This window comes from Hemiscyllium ocellatum, chromosome 15 (assembly GCF_020745735.1).
Source record: "Hemiscyllium ocellatum isolate sHemOce1 chromosome 15, sHemOce1.pat.X.cur, whole genome shotgun sequence".
NCBI classification, from domain to species: Eukaryota; Metazoa; Chordata; class Chondrichthyes; order Orectolobiformes; family Hemiscylliidae; genus Hemiscyllium; species Hemiscyllium ocellatum.
In genome coordinates this window covers 18410894-18433199 of record NC_083415.1, presented here as the reverse complement: position 1 = coordinate 18433199, position 22306 = coordinate 18410894, and positions in this window count along the sequence as shown.

Genomic DNA, 22306 nt, shown 5'->3' with positions numbered 1-22306 from the left:
GCATCTGAGGAGTAGGAGAATCAACGTTTCAGGCATAAGCCCTTCATCAGGAAGTGCTTAGGGACGGGGACAATAAATGTTTGCCTAGCCAGCCCACATCCCATGAGTGAATACAAATAAAAGTAAGTGGGTAGTAGGCAGATGGGTGAGATGCTAGGTGGGAAGTGGATCAGTGAATTAGGACATAGTTTACATAAAAACATAAGAACCAGGAAATTCAGTCCCTCAAGCCTGCTGCACCAGTCTATAGAATCATGGCTGGTATTTTCCTGCTCACATTTCATAACCATTCAATCCATTACTAGTTAAAAATCTGTCTATCTCCTTGAACTTACTCAATGTCAAAGCATTCGCCAGACTCTGGGATGTTAAATTCATGACCTTGCTCCTAACATTGTCTGGAGGGAGGACTCTGAGCTGTTCATATTTGAATAAAAGATTGGTAAGTGATGTGGGTTTTGCTTCAGCAGGTATTTTAGCTGCAGCAGTAATGCTTACCTTATCGCCCATGAGATTAAAAAAACTGCATGTAAATGTTGCGGCATTGAAGAATCCAACACCTTTTTTTTGCAGCTGGCTGTTATCTGCAATTATTACCTTCACAGACTCAATCATTCTGGTGTAGGTGAGACCAATCACACCATGTGCCTGCACCAGCTCTCCAAGTGTTTTGACCTGCTGTCAAACTCATGCCTTTTCCTCATAAACCCGCACATTGTGTCCATTTAAATAATCATCTCATGCCTTCTTGAATACCTCAATTAACAATGCCTCCACTAGACTTCTAGATTGTGCACTCCAGACTCTTAACAGCTCAATATGTTTTTTTTTCTCACCTCATATTTGCTTCTTTAGCCGAATATTTGTTCTTTTCATGAAAGGGAACAGTTTTTCCTTACCTACTTGTTCAGACCCCCTCAAGACTGTGAAGACTTATAATATCTGTCCTCAGCATTATCCTCTCCAAGAAAAACAGTCCAACTTCTCCAATCCATCCTCAGAATTGATGTGTCTCAGACCTGAAACCATTGTTAGAAACCTCTTTTGCACTTGCACCAATACATTCACATCCTAATTGTAACGTCACACTGAAAACAATCTCCAATAGTCCGACTGAAGTATAATCAGTGTCTTATACAGGTTCATCATAACCTCCCCATCTTGTGGTTAATGCCAACATAAATGTATGGTCTGGTATAAAGCTATCCAGTTACAGAAGAACATCATACATCAATGTGTTCTGCTTAAAGTGGATTGTCTGTAAGATGACATCTGAGACCTTTATCCCCTCAGGTCACATGGTATGGTAATAATGATATCATGAGCATGGCTTAATGGTATACTGACATAATGACTGTGCAACATACACAACTCTAAAATCAGGCTATTGCTCATGGTTAGAATTATAAAATGAAACATCTTAGAAGCCCCCCCCCCCCCACCCCCCAGCCCCCTTTGTCTTGACAAAGCTATCCAAAGAATCTCCCAGCTCTTTCACCACATTCTCTGGTCCATGTACAATTTACTTTTGAATGTTGCTGAATCTTGCTCCGCAACAGATCCCTGTTCGTAACTGCCTGCTCCATATAGATTTTTGTTCTTCAACTCATCTTTGGTTTTTGGTAAATGACATGAAATTTGGGTTCTCTGGAAACATAACGTATAAAATAGCAGACAGTTTTTTTAAAATAATTTTTTTATTGAAAAGAAAGAAAGCTTTTAGTTTTTTTTACAAAATTACAAAACTTACTACAAAATAGTGCAATCTCTTTATAGTATAGTGACAGTATCAATATTAAAAAAAGCTAAATGCTAATCTACTCTGCAGACTACGAAAACACAAAATAAGATACAAACAGAAACTCGATAGACTAGCAAAAAAACCTTACAGTATAGTACATAACTAGCAACAAAAAAAGGAAAAAGTAAATGAATAAATAAATAAGCATTCAAAGTAAAATTATGCCAAGAAATAACAAAACCCGTATTTATACAGGATTCTTCCTTCCAGAAGTCCTCATAGCTAAACGAAGGCCCTAGATAGTATGGCTGATACATCTGCATCGATGTAGCTCAGGAAGGGCCACCATGTTCTATAAAACAATTCCGTTTTTTTTGGTGCACCATATTTGTAAGAAAGTGTAGTATTCCATAACTATCCTATGCCAGTTTGAAAGGACTTTTGGATACACAGCTTGCTTGTATGTTTTTCCTTACACAAAAGGTGAGGATAGAAAATAATTTCTTCCCATATCCATCTCGAGAGGGAAGATCTGAAGAGCCCGAAAGGAGAGACACCGGGTTGAACCCAATCTCCGTTCCTAAAATCTTTGCCAAGGCATTCGCTATACCGTCCCAGTATCTACCAATTGTATGACATGTCCACAAACAATGAGTGAGAGTACCAACTTCTATTTTACATTTAGGGCATATTGAAAATGCTCCTGTCTTAAACTTTGCAAGTCACTCTGGTGCTATATGGGCCCTATGAAGTATCTTCAATTGAATAGCTTGAGTCCTATTACAGCTAGAGATCTTCCTGGCATTCTCCCAGATGTCCTCCTACATCTGTAAGAGGATTTCCATCCCAAATTCTTGAGGTCAGGTTTAATATAGCTGTTCCATGTCCTCTCATACATTATTACCTAGCGAGTGATAGAGAGTACTGACTGATGGTGCGCCCATCGGCCGAAGCGCTCTCCTTTCCATATCCAATTTGTAAGGATTGGTCATCAATGTGGTGTTTTTTTCGTACGAAATCTCATATTTGAAAATATCAAAAGAGATCCTTGCTAGACAACCCGAACTTCTGATGTAACCGTTCAAAGGATATCATGACCTCCCCATCAAATAAATCTCCCAAGCAGGAACTTCCTCTGGACTCCCAAATTTTAAATCCAGCATCTGTCAGGCCTGGCTGAAATCCCAGCAGTACCACAACAGGAGTAGAGCGGGAGTTTTTTGTCAATTACCCTCACCCTGTTGTACCATCCTCCAAGCTTTGGTTGTATTTAGAACAATCGGCTTTTACAATGATCCATGATAGTTCTCGTCTTATCCATAAACAATAGATTGATGAGGGGGCATTTTGATTGGGAAGACTCAATATTTAGCCAAATTGATTGTGAATCGCTAGAGACCCAGTCAGCCACAAATTATAGTAAAAAGTGAGGTCTGCAGATGCTGGAGATCAGAGCTGAAAATGTGTTGCTGGTTAAAGCGCAGCAGGTCAGGCAGCATCCAAGGAACAGGAAATTCGACGTTTCGGGCAAAAGCCCTTCATCAGGAATGAGGAAAGTGTCCAGCAGGCTAAGATCAGTGAGAGAGAAATCCTTGTAGAGGGAGGAAGAGAGCTTCTTCAAGGAAGGCATCCTTGCAAGAGGATTCGCAGTAGGTTAAAATCTTCGAGTAAAAAGTGAGGTCTGCAGATGCTGGAGATCAGAGCTGAAAATGTGTTGCTGGTTAAAGCGCAGCAGGTCAGGCAGCATCCAAGGAACAAATGATAGCAGAGAGCTTAGTTGCCTAAAATCTGGAAAATCCAGACCTCCCCTTACTTGTGGGAGCTGTAATGTATCTAATTTAATAAGGGGTTGTCCATGACTCTAAACAAAGGAACCAAGCCAACCATAAAGCTTGCACAACGCCTGTCTTGGCAACATCAGGGTGTGTGAGGACATTCATCTTAATCAAAGCTATTCTTCCTAACCAGGATATCAGGAGATCTTCCCAATGCTGGAGGTCCTGCCTTATTTTCTCTAATAAATGAATATAAGTAGCTTTATATAGCTGACCGACTACCGAGGTAATAAAAATACCTAAATAGAGGAAACGTCTCAGTGACCACCGAAAGGGAAAGCGGGGTCCATTCGCAAAGTTAGATATGCTGGTAAGACCCCCTATCAGCATGGCCTCTGATTTTGTGAAATTAATTTTGTATCCTGAAAACATACCAAATAAATTAACCATTTGAATTAAGCAGGACACAGATGTCAATGGCTCATTTAAGAAAAGAAGGACGTCATCTGCATAAAAGGTAATTTTATGCTTGCCTGATCCTACCTTTGGGGATGTTATAGTGGGGTCAGTTCGGATGGCTTCTGCCAGCGGTTCGATCACTACTGTAAACAGTAGTGGTGAAAGAGGGCATCCTTGACAGCAACCTCTGCCAACATTAAAACTATCTGATCTTATACCATCAGTAATCATCGCTGCTTTCAGGTCATTGTATAAAACTGTGACCCATTTAGTGAAAACCTCTCCAATACAAAACCGCTTTATAATATAAAAAAGGTATGGCCATTCTATCTGATCAAGTGCTTTCTCTGCATCTAGGGAGACAATTAATCCTGGTATTGCCTTTTGCTGGCAGACTTGTACCATATTTAACACTTTTCCGATATTATTAGTAGAACTGCGGCCTTTAATAAACTCCTGATCCTCTTTTATAATAAATGGCAAAACCTTCTCCAGTCTTGATGCCAGCATTTTCAAGAGAATTTAAAAGTCCACATTTAATATGGACATCACCCTGTAAGAGGTACAATCATCTGTGGCTTTCCCTTTCTTGAGGATGAGAGAGATATTTGCTTCTGTCAGGAAGGGTGGGAGACAACCCTGACTAAATGAGTAGTTGTACATATCCATAAGTGGTCCGGCCAACTCGTCTGTAAACTCTTTGTAAAACTCAGCCTGGAATCCATCTGGCTTTGCCACTCTGGAGCTGCCTCACCACCTTCTGCACCTCCTGAATGTCAGGGGGGCATTCAAGGAGGACACCTGCTCTGAGGTTATGCCCAAAAAGTCCAGGTTCTTAAAATAGGACTCCATTCTCCTTGCTCTATCCGCACAGCCCTCCAACTGGTACAGCTCAAAATAAAAATTTCTAAAAGCTGAATTGATCTTTTTAGGGTCACAAGTCAAAATACCAGCACTATCTCTAATGGATGTAATGGATTGGGGAGCTTTCTTCTTTCTGGCAAAGTATGTTCGATACCTGCCCAGTTTATCACCATACTCAAATAATCTATGCTTCACAAATAGTATCTCCCTCTCTGCTGTTTGAGTAAAAGTAGGGGGGCATTCAAAGTAGCCCTGAGGGCTGTAATCTACTGTAATTTAATTATGGATGGCCTATCAGTGTACGATGACTCAGCTACCTTCAGGCAAGCCCAAGCACATGCTGTTGTTCTCCCTCTTGTCTTTTCCGGGTCGCAGAATATGAAATAATTAGGTTGCGCGCATATGCCTTAGCAGTCTCCCACATTACCAATGGATTACTGGCTGTACCTATATTAATGTCCCAAAAAGCCTTAAAGTCCTGCAAAAAGTATTCAATGAACTTATCATCCTTCAGTAGGAATGGGTCTATTTGCTAGTGTCGGGAGTCTATCTTATCACCACTAATCTTGACCTCTATATAGACTGGTGCGTGGTCAGATATAGCTATGTTCCCTATTTTACAGGACAGTATTGAATTCAGAAAGGCTGAGGGGACAAAAAACATATCAATTCTGGTGTGGCACTTGTGTGGGTTGGAGTAAAACGTGAAATCTCTACCCTAAGGGTGAAGACACCTCCAAAAATCTACCAGTCCCAGCTCCCTATTCAGATCAACCAGCTGCCTAGATTACGGAGATATGCCTGCACAGCTCCTAGGTATCCTGTTCACCTCGAGATGAATAATACAATTACAATCTCCCCCTACAATTATGTGACATACCCCAAGGGCCATCAGCCTGCAGAACACATCTGTTATGAATTTAAAAGGATGTGCCAGGGGGCAATATACATTCAAAATCCAGTACTCCTCTATATATATTAGAGGTTTACGTATTATAAACCATCTGGACGCGTCTTTTATCTGGCTTAACATTTGGAATGGAAGATTTTTCCCAAATGAGAATGGCCACTCCCTTGAACACCTGACCAAATCCTCCCTGCTGCAGTTTCAAGTGCTCCTTATCAGTTAGATGTGTCTCCTGTAAAAGGCTACATCAACCCTCTCTTTTTTAAGATTTGATAATATCTTTTCCCTTTTAATTGGCGAGTGGAGCCCTTTAACATTCCAGGTGCACCTTATAAACAATTGACTAGCCATGATCGCTCAAGAAAGTCTGAGACCCCCCTCAGGAAGAAGCACCCCAAACAACAGAATAAAGACCGTAAAGAATTCACGTACATTTTTAAAAAACCTTTATAAAACTACTAAAAATTACTCTCAAAAAAATAATAACATAAAATATAGCTAAGAGGGCACTTTCCACCTTGTATGTAGGGGGCACTCTTACTGTTCAGTAATCCCACCAGAACTTCCTCCAGGTGAAGCTATACCCTTGCCCCAGACATCGCAAAGTAAAATGAACAAATACCAATGTTTTATAACAAGGAAATTAAACGTGGGGATCCAACCCATCCCCTCCATATTATTACCCTAGGCATTCTTAACAAAGCAGTGTCATGAAAATATATATATATATATATATTATATAAAAATTACAATCCCAGAAAATATTCAAGGAACATTTGAAAAAATTCAAAAACACCCCCCAGCAACCAGATAAGCCAAACAAGTTATAAATAAAAGTTAATGGACGAGCCCCCAGGAAAAAAATAAGAAGATAAAGGGGGGAAGAAAGAGAAAAAAAGGGGGGAAAAGAAGAAAAATAATTATCCATATAATTCAAGTCCTTCAGTCTATTTAAGAGCATCCAAAAATTCTTTTGCTTTTTCCAGTGAACTGAAGTTATACACAGACCCTCCATGACTGAGGTGAAGCGTTGCCGGGTATCTCAAGGAGTACTGAATATTTAAATCCTTCAAATGCTTCTTTACTTTGTCAAACGCCTTCCTCTTATGTACCACGACTAGAGAGAGGTCCTGGAACAGCATTATTTTATATCTTTTATATATCATAGCTTGGGGATCCTTCACCCAACCTTTGGAGGCCTCCAGCAACCTTTGCTTGTCCCTGTAGTGCTGGAGTCGCACTAAGACTGGGCAGGGATGCTGCTGGGCCTGCCTAACCCACACCGGCCCAGCTTCGACTCCAGCTTCAACAGTTGTGGGAGCCATTGCTCCAAAAAATCCACAAGCTGGCCTTCCTCCTCCTGTTCGGGAAGGCTCAGCAACCAAATATTCTTCCAACAACCCACAGATGACTCAATAGCGGTCTCAGAGGCTGCAGCTCATTGCTCTGCCCCTCCAACACGCTGCCCGAGTTTCTCAATCTCTCAGTCATGCTTCTGCAGTATGACCGAAATCGAGTTCCACCTGGACAGGGTTTCTTCCATTGAAGCATCGATCTTCTCTTGGAGCTTGTAAACTCCTGTACTCAATACTCTGACCAATATAGGAAAGCATACCAAACTCCTTCTTCACTATCCTACCTACCTGCGACTCCACTTTCAAGGAGCTATGAACCTGCACTCCAAGGTCTCTTTGTTCAGCAACATTCCCTAGGACCTTACCATTAAGTGTATAAGTCCTGCTAAGATTTGCTTTCCCAAAATGCAGCACCTCACATTTATCTGAATTAAACTTCATCTGCCACTTCTCAGCCCATTGGACCATCTGGTCCAGAACCTGTTGTAATCTGAGGTAACCCTCTTCGCTGTCCGCTACACCTCCAATTTTGGTGTCATCTGCAAATTTATTAACTATACCTCTTATGCTTGCATCCAGATCATTTATGTAAATGACAAAAAGTAGAGGGCCCAGCATCGATCCTTGTGGCACTCCACTGGTCACAGGCCTCCAGTCTGAAAATCAACCCTCCACCACCACCTTCTGTCTTCTACCTTTGAGCCAGTTCTGTATCCAATTGGCTAGTTCTCCATGTATTCTGTGAGATCTAACCTTGCTAATCAGTCTCCCATGGGGACCCTTGTCGAATGCCTTACTGAAGTTCATATAGATCACATCTACCACTCTGTCCTCATCAATCTTCTTTGTTACTTCTTCAAAAAACTCAATCAAGTTTGTGAGACATGATTCCCCACGCACAAAGCCATGTTGACTATCCCTAATCAGTCCTTGCCTTTCCAAATACATGTACATCCTGTCCCTCAGGACTCCCTCCAACAACTTGCCCACCTCTGAGGTCAGGTTCACCGGTCTATAGTTCTCTGGCTTGTCTTTATTGCCCTTCTTAAACAGTGGCACCACATTTGCCGACCTCCAGTCTTCCGGCACCTCACCTGTGAGTATCGGTGATACAAATATCTCAGCAAGAAGTCCAGCAATCACTTCTCTAACTTCCCACAGAGTTCTCGGGTACACCTGATCAGGTCCTGGGGATTTATCCACCTTTAACCGTTTCAAGACATCCAGCACTTCCTCCTCTGTAACCTGGACATTTTGCAAGATGTCACCATCTATTTCCCTACAGTCTATGTCTTCCATATCCTTTTCCACAGTAAATAAAGATGAAAGATATTCATTTAGTATTTCCCCCATTTTCTGTGGCTCCACACAAAGACCGCCTTGCTGATCTTTGAGGGGCCCTATTCTCTCTCTAGGTATCCTTTTGTCCTTAATATACTTATAAAACCCTTTGGATTCTCCTTAATTCTATTTGCCAAAGCTATCTCATGTCCCTGTTTTGCCCACCTGATTTCCCTCTTAAGTATACCCCTACTTTCTTTATACTCTTCTAAGGATTCACTTGATCTATCCTGTCTATACCTGACATATGTTTCCTTCTTTTTCATAACCAAACCCCCAATTTCTTTAGTTATCCAGCATTCCCTATACCTACCAGCTTTCCCTTTCACCCTGGAGAACTCTCAATTAAACAGGAAGGAGAAGGAAGTGAGGAGAGATATGGTAGTGGAAAGAAAGACGTAATAATGATAAAAAACAATTTTGGTCGTGAATAGTGTTGAAAGAGGAAACAGAATGTACAACAGTCAGAATGCACTTGAAGACAAGGACTAGGATTGCAAATATGGTCTAAAGAGTAGAGTTTAAGAACATGTGTCTAAATTCACAAAGCATTTGTAATGGGAGGTCTGAATTGTCACTACAGATGGAGATAAATATGTGTAGCATTACAGAGAGACATTGAAAGTGACCAACATAGAAACCTGAATGTTGAAGACAAGAAAGAAGGAAAACATGGCAGGGTAGTTCTATTAATAAAATATAGCATTAGTTCAGTATTATCTCATTCTTGGGATGAAGGACTTATCTTCATAAAGCTTAAACAGGGCAGACCAAGTCTCTTTAGAGTTTAGAATACACCCTTATTGAAATATATAAGATCTTGAGGGGACTAGATAGTGTAGATATGCAGAGGATATTTTCTCTTGTGTGTGAAACTAAAACGAGGGACCATAGTTTAAGAATAAACAATCTTCTTCAAGACAGAAATATGGAGAAGTTTTCCTATGTCAAGTAGTGGAGGGTAGGCTTTTCAATATACGTAATGTTAAGTTAGACTTAGAGATTTGACAGAGTCAAGAATTTCAGTGGAAATGCAGCTGAGATCACAACAAAATCAATTATGACCATATTGCAGGTAAATCAGGCTTTAGAGGATAAACAGCTCCAAATCCTTTATCACAAATCAGTGAGAATTGGCAAACTGGTTGCACATTTTGGTGCCAGAGAGATGTTAGCATAGTAATGACTCACAGTTTACTTTTGAAATGTTTGAAGTATTTCTGCATCAGAATGAAATCAAGCATTGGCACTGCATCCACAATCATCCACTCCCTCCACCATTGACACTCTGAAGCAGCACCGTGTAGTATCTAAAAGATGTGCTACAGAAACTCACCAAAGATCCTCAGACAGCACCTTCAAGCCCACAACCACCTGCCGCTAGGACAAGGGCAGCAGACACATGGGAACACCACCAACTGCAAGTTCCCCTCCACCATCCTAACTTGGAAATATATTTCCATTCCCTCACTGTCACTGGATAATTCCCTGGCTTGGGAGAATCCAGAACTAGAGGGCATAGGTTTAGGGTGAGAGGGAAAAGATAGAAAAGGGACCTAACAGGCAACTTTTTTCATGCAGAGGATGGTGTGTGGATGGAATGAACTGCCAGAGGAAGTGGTGGTTGCTGGTGCAATTGCAACATTATCTGGATGGGTATCTAAATAGGAAGCATTTAGATGGACATTGGCCAAGTGCTGATAAATGGAAATAGATTATGTTAGGATATCTTGCCGGCATGGATGAGTTGGACCGAAGGGTCTGTTTCCAAGTTGCACATCTCTCATATGCTATGTCCACATGAAAGCCTGGTTGCTCATTCAATTTTTTGGCGCTCATTCAGGGTAAGTTATGTTACACTTCTAGCACATAAATAACATGGCACAACCTATACCTGACTCCAAGTACAACATTCCATGTACATGACAATGCATAGCAGGTGGGGGAGTGTGAAAGGTCTGAGAGATAATTGGAAGAGATAATAGAGTGGCTGGGGAGAAGGTAGCTAGGAATGCAATAGGTCGATGAGTGTGAGGGTGATGGTGATAGGTCAGAGTGGAGAGTGGAGTGGATAGGTGGGAAGGAAGATGGGCGGAAGAAGGAAGAAGGATTAAGAGTTCGAGAGGGAGTTGGAGGGTTGGATCTGGTGGGGGAAGGGAGATGAGGAAACTTGTGAAATTGACATTGATCCCATGTGGTTGGAGGTTCCCAAGGCAGAAGATGAGACATTCCCTCCCCAGCTGTTGGGTGGTTAGAATTTGGCAGTGGTGCATGCCCAGGAATTACATGTCCTTGGCAGATTTGAAGTGGTTGGCTACAGGTCGGTGGGGTTGTTTAGTGCGTGTCCCCCAGAGATGTTCTCTGAAATGTTCACAATTTGGCATTTTATCTCCCCAGTGTAAAGGAGATCACATCGGGAGCAACAGACATACTACTTCCATGTGTGTGGAAGTACAGGTAAATCTCTGTCGGATGTGGAAGGATCCTTTGTGTCCTTGGACAGAGGTGAGGGAGGTGGTGTTGGCGCAGGTTTTGTAATTCTTGTGGTGGCAAAGGAAGGTGCCGGCAGTTGAGGGTGGGTTGGTGGGGTGTGTGAACCTAACAAGGGAGTCACGGAGTGAATGGTGTCTGTGGAAAGCACATAGGGGTGGTGAGGGAAACATATCTCTGGTGGTTTGACTGTGGGTGGCGAAAAGGCGGAGGATGATGCGTTGTATCCGGAGGTTGGTGTAGTGAAAGGTGAGGACCCGGGTGTGGGGGAGCGGGTTTCTGTCCTTGTTGTGGTTGGAGGTGTAGGATTCAAGGCAAGGGCGGAGGTGTATGAGGAGGAGATGCACTGGAGGGCATTGCTTACCATGTGGGAGAGGAAATTGAGGACCTTGAAGAAAGAGGACACCTGTGACATTCTGGAGTGGAATTGGTCCTGCTGGTAGCAGATGCAGCTGAGGCAGAGGAATTGTGAGCAGTGGATAGCATTTTTATAGGAGGCAGGGTGGGAGGAGCTGTAGTTCAGGTAGCTGTTAAAATAGATGTCCGTGTTGAGTTGGTCACCAGGAGAGGTTGGGGAAGGGGAAGGAGGTGTCCAAGATGGTCCAAGTGAACTTGAGGTCAAGGCAGAAGGTGTTTCTGAAGTTGATGAACTATTCAACTTTCTTGTGGGAACATGAAGTGGTGCCCATACAGTCACCAACGTAACACAGGAAAGGGTGGGGAATGGTGCTGGTGTAGCTGCGGAAGATGGACTATTCCACATATCCAATGAAGAGGCAGGCATTGCTCTTCATGCAGGTGCACACAGCTACCCCTTTGATCTGAAGGAAGTGGGAGGATTCGAAGGAGAAATTGTTGAGGGTAAGAACCAGTTCAGCCAATCGAATGAGTGAATCTGTGGAAGGGTACTGGTTGGATTGGCGGGAAAGGAATAAACAGAGGGCTTGGTGGCCTTCATCATGGCGTACAGATGTGTACAGGGATTGGATGCCCATGGTGAAAATGAGGCATTGGGGTCTGGGGTAATGAAAGTCATTGAAGAGATGGTGGGCGTGGGTGTTGTCCCGAATGTATGGGGGAGTCCCTGGTCTTGGGGGTAGGACAGTGCCAAAGTATGCAGAGATAGGTTATGTGGGGCAGGAGCAGGCTGAGATGATGGGTCAATGGGGGCAGTCAGGTTTGCGAATGTTGGGTAAGAGGTAGAACCAGGTGGTGAGGGGTTACCAGACTATTGGAGGCTGTGAGTGGGAGATCCCCTGAGGTGATGAGGTTGCGGATGGTATGGGAAATGATAGTTTGGTGTTGGGAGGTGAGGTCATAGTCGAGGGGGCAATGGGAGGATGTGTTGGCACCTGGCTTCAGTGGTGTAGAGGTCAGTGCGCCAAACTACCACTTTGCCTCGCTTGTCTGCTGGTTTGATGGTGAGGTTGGAGTTGGAGTGGAGGGAGTGAGGGACTGCGCATTGTGTGGGTGAGAGGAGTGATCAGGTTGAGACAGTCAATGTCACGGCAGCAGTTGGAGATGAAAAGATTGAGACTGGGTAACAGACCATCGGATGTGGGAGAAGGGGTCCTCGAAGAGTGGATGGGAGTCCTGATGGAAAAAGTAAGCACAGAGGTGGAAGTGGTAGAAGAAAGATTCAACTGTGATATGTGTTGAACTGGTTGATCTGGGAGAAAAGTGGGATGAAGGTGAGGCCTTTACTGAAGACTGATCGTTCATCTTCAGTGAGGGGGAGGTCTGGGGTGATGATTGGAGGGCTGGAGGTGGGGGTGGGAGCAGAGACCGTACCTACTGTAGGTGTAGTGATGGTACTGTGGATGATGCCCAACATGGGAGTTGGGGGTCAGGGGGTGGGGGGTGTGTGGGCGGGAGATGCGAAAGCAGTGCACTCGGTGGCAGAAGTACTGTTCTGTGTGACATTCACAATGTCTTCAGCAGTAGTTGTGTGTGCATTGGCAGTGTTCCGGTGAGTGTTGTCGGTGGGGGCGGAAGTGGTTGAGGTGGCGGCAACTACGGGGGCAGAAGTGATGTGCCGGGTAGTATTTTAGATTAGACTTACAGTGTGGAAACAGGCCCTTCGGCCCAACAAGTCCACACCGACCCGCCGAAGCGAAACCCACCCATACCCCTACATTTACCCCTTACCTAACACTACAGGCAATTTAGCATGGCCAATTCACCTGTCCCGCACATCTTTGGACTGTGGGAGGAAACCGGAGCACCCGGAGGAAACCCACGCAGACACGGGGAGAACGTGCAAACTCCACACAGTCAGTCGCCTGAGTCGGGAACTGAACCCGGGTCTCAGGCGCTGTGAGGCAGCAGTGCTAACCACTGTGCCACCGTGCCGCCCACGTCTTCCGTCTTGGGACCTTCCAACCATATGGGATCAATGCCGATTCCACCAGTTTCCTCATCTCCCCTCCCCCTTATCCCAGATCCAACCCTCCAACTCAGCAGTGCCCTCGTGACCTGTCCTACCTGTCCATCTTCCTTTCCATCTATCCGCTCCACCCTCCACTCTGACTATCACTATCACCCACCCTCAACGAACTATAGCAGTCCCAGCTACCTTCCCCCCAGCCCCATGCCCCTTCCTTTTATATCTCAGCCCCCTTGGCCACCCCACCCCCCAACACACCTGATGAAGAGCTTATGCTTGAAATATTGACTCTCCTGTTCCTCGGATGCTGCCTAATCAGCTGTGCTTTTCCAGCACCAAACCTTTTGATTTTTCACGATGTCACCATCTATTTCCCCACATTCTGTATCTTCCACGTCCTTAACCACAGTATGCACTGGTGCAAAATACTCGTTTAGTATCGGCCCCATCTCCTGCAGCTCCATACATAGGTTGCCTTGCTGATCTTTGAGGGGTTCTATTCTCTTCCTAGTTACCCTTTTGTCCTTAATGTATTTATAAAATCCCTTTGGATTCTCCTTAACCCTATTTGCCAAAGCTGTCTCATGTCCCCTTTTTGCCCTCCTGATTTCCCTTTTAAGTATAATCCTACTGCCTTTATACTCTTCTAAGGATTCACTTGATCTCTGCTGCCTATACCTGGCATATGCTTCCTTCTTTTTCTGAACCAAAACTTCAATTTCTTTAGTCATCCAGCATTCCCTATACCTACCAGCCTTTCCTTTCACCCTAACGGGGATATACCGTCTCTGAGCTCTCATTATCTCATTTCTGAAAGCTTCCCATTTTCTGCAGTCAATTTTCTGCTGACTGTTGGAGGTCTGTAATACAATCTCAATAAGGTGATCATCCCTTCCTTATTTCTCAGTTCGACCCAAATAATGTCCCTGGATGTATTCCCGGGAATACTGTCCCTTAATACAGTAGTATTGGCATCCCTTTTCAAAAATGCCACCCCCCTCCCCCCCTCCTATGTTGCCCCTCCTTCTATCCTTCCTAAAACATTTGTATCCTGGAACATTAAGCTGCCAGTCCTGTTCATCCCTGAGCCACATTCCTGTAATTGCTATGACATCCCAGTCCCATGTTCTTAACTATGCCCTGAGTTCATCTGCCTTCCCTGTTAGGCCTCTTGCATTGAAATAAATACAGTTAATTTACCAGTCCTACCTTGTTTTCTACTTTGTCCCTGCCTGCCCTGACTGTTTGACTTGCTCCCTTTTCCAACTGTACCAGTCTCAGATTGATCTCTTTCCTCACTATCTCCCCGGGTCCCATCCCCTCACCTTACTAGTTTAAATCCTCTGAGCAACTCTAACAAATCTCCCTGCCAGTATATTAGTCCCTTTCCAATTCAGGTGCAATCCATCCTTCTTGTACAGGTCACTTCTACCCCAGAAGAGATTCCAATGACGCAGAAATGTCCGCCTTTCTCCCCTGCACCAGCTCCTCGACCACGCATTCATCTGCTCTATTCTCCTATTCCTATCCTCACTAGGTCATAGCACCGTATTGCAATAGTGATGAAATTTTTGCTCCAACAATCTTTGGCACAATATTCTAATAAAAATTAGAATTTATTTTGTTAAGCAAGTGAATATAGGTTAAAAGCAGATGTATGGAATTAGGCCACAGATCAGACACGATTCACTTAAATGGTGCAACAGGCTTGAAGAGAATAATGGCTTACTCCTGTTCCTCTGAGTATCAAGAGACCTTCCTCAAAGTTTTGTATGAATCCAAATTCTTTCGGACCAAATGAGAATTGTTGTTTAATGAAGGAAGTGAATGTAGTTAGAGGTTTTCAACAGTTTTTCCTTCAATTCAATTCACCAAATCCAGGTGAACAGTCTTACTATAGGTTCTAGCTGCAATTCTCTTTTTGTATAATCTTTGTTCTAGTTGTCACACCTTATTGAATAGCCCTGCCATTCCTAGGGACATCTCAAAAGTTAAAGATGTTGTCAAAGTGCACAGGATTTCCGAATTTACTAGCTTGTTTAGATCTAGGTTGACAGAAAGCATGGAATAAGTTTCTGCACTGAACAAAAAAGTACTATTTACTACAAATGAATAAACTCCATCTATTGGTAAACAATGGTAACTGTTGGCATATGAGAAGATAAGACCTAGAAACAGGAATGGGTAATTCAACCCCTCAAGCATGCTCCACAATTTGATATAATTTTGGCTGATCTCATCTCAGCCTCAGTCCCACTTACCTGGCCAGCCTCCACTACCCTTCAACCTGTTATTAATTAATCTAATATAACTTTAACCTGTCTTCAAACATTCCCTCTACACAAAGAGATTGACAAATACTAAACAATGTTGGTGTTATATGTAGAGGCAAAATCTGGTAAGGCAGATAAATGGTCCCTGTCTACAGGCTTCACTGTGATGAATCCTTTAGCTTGTGAGGTCCTGCTGATTTCATTGCTCTCTTGGTACTTTTCAATTTCTTCCAAGAAGCACAGAGCAACAGCTTCACAACAGATAAAGCTTTTTAACTGATTCATTAAAAGCAACGGGTTACAGCAATTGGTGAGGGAAAATAAATTCGCCTTCTTCAGGCTTCATTAGTTTTTAATGAACTGAGAGCGAGAGAGAAACCACCTCCCCTTCTAAAACTTTTGGCTTTGTTCACACCCACAAGCTGTTCAGCTACCTGGGAACCAATCACATTGTTGTTGACAGGCAGAAGGCCTTTGTCATCGATAATTGGTCAACACTGCAGACGAATCAGCTACTTGTGCGCCAAATCTCCCTTCATATGACTTCAGGCCATTTGCAATAATCTTCCTCCAATGCTTCAATAAGCAGCATTGTAAATAGCACTTACAATGAGTGTCAGTAAATTGCTTTTTTTTAAGAAGAACAGTAATCACTCTTCCACAATCTGTGGTTTTAGAACAGTTCTTTTTCCCATTTTGGTCCACCTTTAAAAATACAGAGAAATAAAATGATCCTGCCTTAAATAGGTTTACATCAGTTTCCTGTACTTCTTTTCCACTACATTAATGCTTGTATCCATACTGCTTCCTGATGTCTCCTTGATTACAGGAATTCTGTTTCTTTTGGCTGCAACTTCTACAGTAATTGAAAAGATAAACAGAAATAGCTGGAAAAACCCAGCAGGCCTGGCAAGTACCTGTGGAGAAAAAGCAGAGCTAACACTTCAGGTCCAGTCATCCTTCTTCAGAACTGATTTTAGGAAAAGATAAGTATATCTGCTGAAGATGGTCTGAGTTAAAGGTAAGGAGAAAACTATAGGGGGAGATAGAGCCCAGAGAGAGAAAAAGACAGTCATAGTCCTAAGTTTATCTGTCACACCCTATCTCAATGAATTTAAGACACGACGTGGCACTGAACTCTTCTTCTGTTGCCACCGCCTCTACGTCCATTTCTTTGGACAGGAGTCCTCTTCCCATCCATAGATGCTTTCACCCAGCTCCAATATTCTCCCTCCACCTGGGCCCTTTCTCTGGACTTCTGCCTATACTTAACTGGTTCATCAAGAACTGTCAACATGATATTGGTCACCTTAATTTCTCATCCCCTTTCACCCAGTCAAACCTATTTCCCTCTGAACTGACAATACTCTGTGCTCTCAGATGCAAACCTGACTTTGTTGTAAAGGCTGCCAACAAGGGTGGTGCAGTTGTTGTCTGGCGGACTGACCTCTATGTGGCAGAGGCTTTTGCAACTCCAGTTCTTGGACACCTCTTCCTATCTCCCTCACACCATGACCCCACCAAGGAATACTAGCCAACTGCATCCACAATAGTCGCTAATCTTATTTCATATGGTGATCTCTCCCCTAGTTGCCTCTTATGTCATAGTCCCCCACAGCTCACTACTACATCTTTTGCAAAATCCATTAACAGGACTGCCCAGCCAGACTAATTGTTTCTGTCTGCTCCAACTGTGGATCTGAGCAGTATGGGCTGTGGTGAGATGAATGGTAAAATCAGGTGAAATGTTCAAACAGCCCCATCTCAATGTTGACATTATGTCACAACATCTTATATTATTTTCTTACAGTTCTAGCAAGAGAGTGGTGAGTTCCCTGGTGATGCAGCACTGCCTATTATACACCAATCGCCTGGGTTGCAATCGTATCAAACTCACCACACAAACTAGCCATCAGGAAAATCCAGCATGGAAACTAGGAAACCTGGTAGATTGAACCTGTCTCTAAAATAACTCCTTGTTGGACACCCTTCACTAATATCTCAGGGATGCTCCATGGGCATTGCCACATGCATCCCACATCAGTGGACATTAGTACCCAACAAATGCCAGTCTGTATGAATCCTGATGGTGCATGTCTGATCCACGTACAGGATGCTTCTGGACTTCAATGATGCATCTCAGGCTGAACCATCATTGTAATGCTGCAGCAAAGACTCTGTGCATTCAGGGAGACACACACAGGTCATGGACTAGACCAAGTTACTAGATCAATGTCAATTTCACCAGTTTCCTCATTTCCCCTCCCCCCCACCTTACCCCAGATCCAACCTTCCAACTCAGCACCACCATCATGACCTGTCCTACCTGTCTCTTTTCCTTCCCACCTATCTGTTCCACCCTCCTCTCCGACCTATCACCATTACCCCCACCTTCATCTACCTATCACACTCTCAGCTTCCGTCCCCCAGCCCCAAACCCCTCCCATTTATCTCTCTACCACCTTGATTCACAAGCTTCATTCCTGATGAAGGGCTTTTGCCCAAAACGTCGACTCTCCTGCTCCTTGGATGCTGCCAGACCTGCTGTGTTTTTCCAGTTCCATAGTCTAGACTCTGATCTCCAGAATCTGCAGTCCTCATTTTCTCCAAGTTACATCTCCAATCAATTCTAGGAACACCAGTGAATAATGAGTTGTTCCAGGAATAGCACTTGTTAAAATGGGGCAGGAATCAGATATGATATTTATTGAAAGGGCTGAAACACCGATGAACATGGCAAGTTTGGTAAGATGCAGTGAAAAAAACAAGCTCACAGTGAGAATCAATGCACACCTAACCAAAAATCTGTAAGATTCAGTGTCTGGATTAAAACCTAGCCTAATGGTGTCCATGAAACTATTGTTGATGGGCGTAAACGTACATCTGTTTAACCGATGCCCATTAGGGAAAGAAATATGTCATCCTTGCCTGGTTAACATATGACTAAAGACTCACAATAAACAGTTGACTCTTAACTGCCCTCTGGGTAATTAGGGATGTGCAGTAAATTTTGACCTCTCCAGCGATAGTCATTGCATTAATGAATGAAAATAATCACCAATCCTGCAGTTGCAGTTCTTTGACATCATTGCCACAGATGCTTTCATCAAAGAACAAGAACAAAAAAAAGTGTTTGAAACATTTTAAATTAATTCAGATCTTGGGATCATGATTTGCTCACTGCCCCACTGCAATAATTGTTCACCCCACTCCCAACAGCATACTGCCTCCCTCCCATTCACCATCATAGTCTCTCACTATTTACTATCTCTACGAGAGAGGCAGTGAGTGGGAGAGAGTCAATGAGAGTTCCGCAGCTGGGTGGACAAGGCGTCAAGCGGAGATTAGGGGGAGGGGAGGGGTGGTGGTTGGCGGCTGTGGGAATGCAATACCAGCAGGTAAGCAAGGTGCTGAGTGAAGTAGCAAGAAGTGAGCAGGGCTGTGCAGGAAAGTGGGCCATCAAGTGAAGGGCAGTTGGGAAAGTGGGGCCCCAACAGAGATGTGAGTGAGGATAGTGAAGATTCCTCGACCATCAGTGGCACCACATATGCTTGTATGGCTGGAGTCAGCACTACCTCTGATTCCAGGCGTACGTCACTGAGCTCAGGGGAGCCAATCTCCTCTTCCACTGCCATGACAGGAGATGTACCAATTGTTGATTTACCAGCAGGATCCAGTCCCAGAGCAAACTGAATAATGCAAATATTACTGCTTTTTTTATTGTGGTAACCTCTGCTTTTGAGAGATCCAGTCAAAATTATTATCACTTTCCCAAATACTTCCATTTGATCCATGAGTACAGTCGTGTCATAGAGTCATAGAGTCAGAGAGATGTACAGCATGGAAACAGACCCTTCTATTCAGCCCGTCCATGCCAACCAGATATCCTAACCAAATCCAGTCCCATTTGCCAGCAATTGGCCTATATCCCTCTGAACCTTTCCTATTCATATACTTGTCCGGCTGCCTTTTAAATGCTGTAATTGTACCAGCCTCCATGACTTCCTCTGGCAGGTAATTCCATACACACCCCACCCTCTACATGACAAAGCTGACCTTTAGGTCCCTATTATATCTTTCCCCTCTCTGAAAAGGTTCAGAAAAGATTTACAAGGATGTTGCCAGGGTTAGAGGATTTGAGCTATAGGGAGAGGCTGAACAGGCTGGGGCTGTTTTCCATAAGACAGAGGAGTGGAAGTAAGGCCATTCAGCCCATCGAGTCCACTCCACCATTCAATCATGGCTGATGGGCATTTCAACTCCACTTACCCGCATTCTCCCCGTAGCCCTTAATTCCTTGTTACATCAAGAATTTATCAATCTCTGCCTTGAAGACATTTAGCGTCCTGGCCTCCACTGCACTCTGCGGCAATGAATTCCACAGGCCCACCACTCTCTAGCTGAAGCAATGTCTCTGCATTTCCGTTCTGAATTTACCCCATCTAATTCTAAGGCTGTGTCCATGGGTCCTAGTCTCCTCGCCTAATTTCCTAGCGTCCACCCTTTCCAAGCCATGTATTATGTTGTAAGTTTCTATTAGATCTCCCCTTAATCTTCTAAACTCCAATGAATACAATCCCAGGATCCTCAGTCGTTCCTCGTGTGTTAGACCTACCATTCCAGGGATCATCCGTGTGAATCTCTGCTGGACACGCTCCAGTGCCAGTATGTCCTTCCTGAGGTGTGGGGACCAAAACTGGACACAGTACTCTAAATGGGGCCTAACCAGAGCTTTATAAAGTCTCAGTAGCACAACAGTGTTTTTATATTCCAACCCTCTTGAGATAAATGACAACATTGCATTCGCTTTCTTAATCACGGACTCAACCTGCATTTTTACCTTTAGAGAATCCTCGACTAGCATTCCCAGATCCTTTTGTACTTTGACTTTTCCCTGGAGCGTCGGAGGCTGAGGGGTGACCTTATAGAGATTTACAAAATCATGAGGGGCATGGATAGGATAAACAGACAACGTCTTTTCCCTGGGGTCGGGGAGTCCAGAACTAGAGGGCATAGGTTTAGGGTGAGAGGGGAAAGATATAAAAGAGACCTAAAGGGCAACTTTTTCACACAGAGGGTGGTACGTGTATGGAATGAGCAGCCAGAGGAAGTGGTGGAGGCTGGTACAATTGCAACATTTAAGGGATATTTGGATGGGTATATGAATAGGAAGGGTTTGGAGGGATATGAGCCTGGTGCTGGCAGGTGGGACTAGATGGGGTTGGGATATCAGGTCGGCATGGATGGGTTGGACTGAAGGGTCTGTTTCTATGACTCTATCCTATCTATCTCCGACTCCACTTTCAAGGAACTATGGATCTGCAATCCATGATCTCTTTGTTCCGCAACACAGTCCCTAGGACCTTACCACTAAGTGAGTAAGTCCTGCTCTAATTTGCTTTTCCAAAATGCAGCACCTCACGTTTATCTAAATTAAACTCCATCTACTACTCCTCAGCCCATTTGTTCATCTGACCAAGATCCTGTTGTACTCTGAGGTGACCTTCTTCATTTACCACTACACCTCCAATTTTGGTGTCATCTGAAAACTTACTAACTATACCTCCTACGTCCGCATCTAAATCATTTATATAAATAACAAAAAGTAGTGGACCCAGCACTGATCTTTGTGGCACACCACTGGTCACAGACCTCCAGTCTGTAAAACAAACCTCCACCATCACCCTCTGTCTTCTACTTTCAGGTCAGTTCTGTATCCAAGTGGCTAGTTCTCCCTGTATTCCAAAAAATGCAACATTGCTAACCAATCTGCCATGAGGAACCTTGTCAAACGCCTGACTGATGTCAATATAGATCATGTCTCCCACTCCGGCCTCATCAATAGCGATTTTTGAGAAGATTTGTAGCTCCATACAGCAATGACTGTAACAAACACAACATTGGACAAACAGGCATAAAACTAGCTATCAGGATACATGAACATCAATTAACCACAAAAAAATGCCCTGCTATCACTAGTATCCTTACATACAAACGAAGAAGGACATCACTTTTGCTGGGACAAGCTAAACAGAGACACACATGAGGATTCTTTGAAACATGGCATTCTCACTGCCAAACATAAACTCATCAATTTGGACCATGTCTACCTTCCTCTGAGAAAAAGAACTGGAAATGATATCACCCACCCTAAGAAGCCAAGACGCATAAATAGAAAGCAGAACATAACATCATGCTTCACCGGAGGCTCACAAATGATGTTACCTAGTATGGTGATGAAACATCTGAAAACAAAACTTCCAGCTCAGCAAACAAACTTTCACCCAGAACCTCATCAATCCTCTTTGTTATTTCATAAAAAAAATCAACCTCGTGAGACATGATTTCCCATGCACAAAGCCATACTGACTATCCAAATACATGTAAATCCAGTCCCTCAGGATTCCCTCCTACAAGTTGCCCAAGACCAATGGCAGGCTCACTGGTCTATAATTCCCTGACCCATTAATATTCAGCTTCCTATTGTACCAGTGCGCAGATCAAACTAGATGTTGAGAACTCTCGAGATGGAAATCAGATTAGGTACCTGGGAACTTCAGCTAACCATGGACTGCAAGAAGCATCCATGATGCTCAGCACCAAATACCATCCTAGTGCACAATCTATGGGCATGAGTGGCACATACACCTAGTCCACTGACATTGGCATCCGAGTACTGCCAAACCCTGAAGAACCACATCTCACCCATCTCCTG